Consider the following 4,949-nt stretch of genomic DNA (forward strand, 5'->3'; position numbering starts at 1 on the left):
TTTTTTTTTCCATGGCTGAAGAAAATTCCCTACTTCAGTTGAACCGGCATTTGGGAGAGACTTCACCCAGTGGCAAGACACTGTTCTCGGCAGGGTCAGCAGCAACACTGGCCGCCTACCATTATTCTAACGGTAAGACACGAATTTAATTATCAATGATTTAAGTCTTGGTTTAATTTGTTATTGTCGTGCAGCCATGCTGTTTAAGCTTCTTGTTTTATTTATTTATTTTCGGTTAATTATTATTTTGTAAATAGCCCATGGAAGCCAAACACTAACGTTGAAATAATAATAATAATAAATCCCAACCATCCACCCATTTCCGCGACCAACACGCAAAACTTAGGACCCGCCCACTTCCCGGTATTTAACCAATCATCATATTGATGGCTACAACACACATTTCCATTGGCTACTGCTGCCCTGACCGGCATGAGACGTTCACTGTACTTTGAATATTTCTTGACCGTTTAAATATCAACTGAACTTTATCAGGAAAACACACTTTAAATATCGGATCGAAAAAGAAATTCATTACATTATTATTATTGAGAATTGAAACACCGCTCGCACATTTTTTGTTTTGACCCGGACGACAGGAAAATAATTTGCATTATATTAATGATTTAAAAAATAAACAACAAAAACAACAACAACAATAATATTTTTGTTATAAATTCCCATAACTAAACCGCTGAGTTAACGTTCAAAGCAATTCGTCGCACCAACTTTCTTCTTTGCTTTGTGCTATATTCTTTGTCACCACACGATGGCGCTGATGACAAACAGTTCACAGATGGTTTTCAGGAATAGTACGTTAGGGTGCCATTTCAGTATCCAGGGACATGGGCTCTTTAGCTGACATCTGAATCACTTTACAGACTGAAACAGTCGATCAGTTCGTACTGACGTGTTTGTCGGTGAGCAGATGAAAAAATACTTTGACTAAAATCCAGGTAAAGCTAGCGGCTTTATTGTATTGAGTCAGTTCTGTCAACATTAAGACAAACCAGATTGAATTCAAGCTCCAGCAGATACTATTTCTGTTTTTACACAACATTTTTGCACAGTGCAGACTTGCACACATGGGAGACAGTTTATTGCCCCTGAAGAGGCAGATCGGATTATGTTGGTGAGATACCGGCCTGTTGCAGCTCTGCAGCAAGTGAAACCTGTCTGTTGTGCAAACAGACCCACTGTGTCTGAGCAATAAAGCCATGATTTTTCTTTTATCTTCCTCAGATATAAACCACTCAGAAGAGTGGCCTGTATAAGAGCTGTAAATCAGCCCAGAAGATGAGGCAATAAAACACACATGAGGCAAAACAGCTCAGAGTCCCACTTGAAGCGCAGCTGACAAGAGCAGTAGCCATGTTTCACTTTGAGTGGTACACTGTATGTGCAGTCACCGAGGGGGGAGGCGGCTGCCATGCGGGAAATGTCACATTTTATTAAAAAAGATGAACATTTGCTGCTTTGAACTCATACACAGTGTCACAGCCGTAATTTAATTTAGATGAATATAGGAGGCTGATTGAAAATGACTGAATCGTGCACACAGCATATGGAGCTTTATGACTTAGTCATGAGCGGAACCTTGAATGAGCTCCAGAAACACCGTCTGTGGGAGAAATTCTGCTCGGGATAATATTTTCCTGGATCACAGTTCAGATTATCTGTGCTCAGCATCAGCGAGTTCTTATTGGTTAAACCTCTAAAAAAAAAAAAAAACTGTAAACAACCGAAATCTGACCTGTGACCATGTAATTGGGATGCAAAAAAATTAACACCTTGCGTTTCCAGCAGCCTTGAGTAGATAAGTAGGTTACTGATGGACTCTCCCACCTCCACCTCCTCCTCCTCTGTCTCTGTTTTGCTCCTGTGAAGACAACCATCTTTATTTATAAAGCCAGCTGGCCAGCCTTGACCAGATGAAAAATTCCTCACTGAATTACCAGTTTGACTGCACCCAGGACCTTTCCACATCTACGTCATTGCTCCGACCGCAAACAGCTCACCCACAGAAGAAGACAGAAGCGAGCAAATAGGAAAGGAAGCCACACCTCAACAGAAGCAGAACATTCCTTCCATGTCATGGAAATACAGTAGAAGCCCTGACGACCATATCTCACTCCACGCTGCTCCTCTCGGGGGCCTGCTGCGCATGTATGAAGATTAAAGTGTGTTTTCTTTCCGTGAGACTTTGTCAGGTTTATGGAGCTCCGTGTATTCTCACCTGCTCGTCGGCCGCTGTAATTTGGACACGTGCTTTTTCTGGAGGTGCGGAAGAGATGCTCAAATGACCCAGGGACTCGTTCCATCCCCATCACTCTTCTTAGGTTGAGTGGTGAGCCCTGTGGTGCCCTGAGTGATTAATCACCTCCTTCATTTTCTGTTCACCAGACCATCATCTGGTTAATTAGAAGTAACTGATGAGGTCTGCCCAGATGAATAACAGTTGGTATGCGAGCACATCCTGAGGTAGCCCGAGCTGTGAAACTTAAGACTTTCTGTGGGGAAAGAAGAAAAAAAGAAAATCTTACTTTTACAGTCAATTGTTTTGGCATTTTCTTTCCATCTCCATTCATTTCCTCCGGCCTTAATTCTCAGTCTACGTCCAGAGAGTCCTGTAGGTAGAGTGGAATGTTAACTTTGGACAGCAGCTCTGAAAAAGATAGCTCTGAGAAAGTGGCAAAGTCTGGACGCCCTGTTAATGCCCTGTCTGTCTTAACTGACAGCAGCACAGACAACCGGCCCAGTCGGTGCCTTCATGTATTATTTACTCATTATGTGCATACAGTGTGTGTGAGTTCAAGTACGATATGTCTGCACTGTAAAGTTTTAAAGTTTCCATACTTTCCATACAGTCTTGGTGCGTCTCTATTCAGCCTCCAACTAAGGTGAAACACTTTGTTTGTTTACAGGTGTCGTCATTAAGTAGTGATGTCGAAAGTAACACATCGACGGCAAAAAATAATATCATAAATAATCAGCAGGGGTGTGTATTGGCAAGAATCTATCGACGGCAAAAAAAAAAAATCATAAATAATCAGTCGGGGTGTGTACTGGCAAGAATCTGGTGATATGATACGTATCGCAGTGGTTCCGTTGCGTAGAGATTTCTTTCTTTCTGCCTTTTACACATAGAGCAGAGAGTCCTGGGTTTGATTCCCAGAGGAACCACATGCTTGGCGCCTCCAAGGGGCAGGCTGTTGGAGCACATCTGCTGTTAACACAAGAATTGAACCAGTGTGGGATCAATAAAATAAAAAAATTAAATCATGATATGTGATCATAATATGATATATTGTGATAAACTGCAATGATATACTGCAATACTGTAGGCATGACGATATATTGAGTTTTTTTTTAAGCAATGTAATTGGAACAGAGCGATCTACACTGCACTGTATTGCATTTCAATGCATACACTGTGACAAACACTGCAGTGTCCAATTATTTCATTGTCATTGTTGCTCCAACACATGCTTGATAAATGCATTGTTATTTATACACACTGCTGTGAAAGAGGTTTCATTTCACCAACGCACCAGAGGAAAGATACGTTTCAACTTGCCTTGTTAGGGAAATGATGGAGACGCACTCAAATGTTTAATTAACACTGACCACATCAGTGGCCTCAGCACTCTACAGCAACTCCACATTTTGAATGTTTTTGTGATCATACAGGTCCTTGCCCGCTCTGCCCAGACATAAATCAATATTTTCTCAGAACCCTTCCAGGCAAAGGAAGAGGAAAGATTGAAATGTTGGCTTCTGCAAATATTTGATTTTTTTTTTTTTTTCATGCTGCCGTGAGTAAATACCAGTGAAATCATTGGGAATAGCTTTGAAGATGCCACCCACTGCTGTGTGACTTTTCCTGAGAGCAGGCAGCGCTGTGATGGAGTCAAGGAGTAACCTTTGGGAAAGATGCTTTGTCATGTATTTAATGATAGTACCACGAAAAAAACTCAGTATTCCAAGTATGCAGAAAAACTTTGACCAAGCCAGACTTTGGTTTGGGAGAATAATAAGACACTAGTGGTTCAAAGAAAAGGGTGTGCACTGGCGTAAACATTAATGGGGACATTAAAATGTAGAATTTCACATGTTTGTTATTTTTACACTGACAGCCACTAGAGGGCACTCTAGCTGGCTGCTGCGACTTATACTCATTGGAGTACACATTAAGGTAGTTCTGGGTGTGGTTAGAAATAGTTTGCAATGGTGTGTTGCTTTTATATGATTTTTTAAAAACATTTTATATGATCTCCTCTAATTACAGACCCAGAAATAACTCACTACATTTGCCAAAATACTATTCTTTTAATGAGAAGATATTCCTTCCCAGTATTTGCTCTGTGGTGTTCTTTAAAGATCAGACCGAGCAGACGACTTGCCAACGCTGAGTCACATCTGGGCCTGAACTTTTCTAATGACTTCATACGTCTTCTCACAGACACATGATTCTAATCACAGGATAATTTGCCCCGAGGCACAAATGCCACTTCTTTTCTTAGGAAAGGGAAAGCTTGAGTTCCCCTGACATTTACACAGTCGTGCATCTCTGCCTCCTCCACACCAGTGTCTTAATTCATTGTCTGGCACGAGATAATCCTCTGCAGCCTGCATAGATCCAACCAAACAAGCTTCATTAATCGCTGAAAGAATTACATGTCCCACAGAAATTTAGCCACACGCCAGCAATAATGCAAGTCCAATAAATAGAGGATTTCAATTAGCGGGAACACTTGTAATAGAAGCACAATTGTTGTCTCTCAGCGGATGGTATAGCCGAGGGCTGCTCTGGAAGCTAAGCCCCATTAGCTCCCACTGAATGTCTGCTGGCAGCTGGGAATGTGTGTGGATGGATGTGGAAGACAGAGGTGGCTGTTTGTTACCTCACAGACTCAGGGCTGAGAGCCAAACACACAGTAGTCCAGGTC

This window comes from Cynoglossus semilaevis, chromosome 15, assembly GCF_000523025.1.
Source record: "Cynoglossus semilaevis isolate Cse_v1.0 chromosome 15, Cse_v1.0, whole genome shotgun sequence".
In the NCBI taxonomy this organism is placed as follows: domain Eukaryota; kingdom Metazoa; phylum Chordata; class Actinopteri; order Pleuronectiformes; family Cynoglossidae; genus Cynoglossus; species Cynoglossus semilaevis.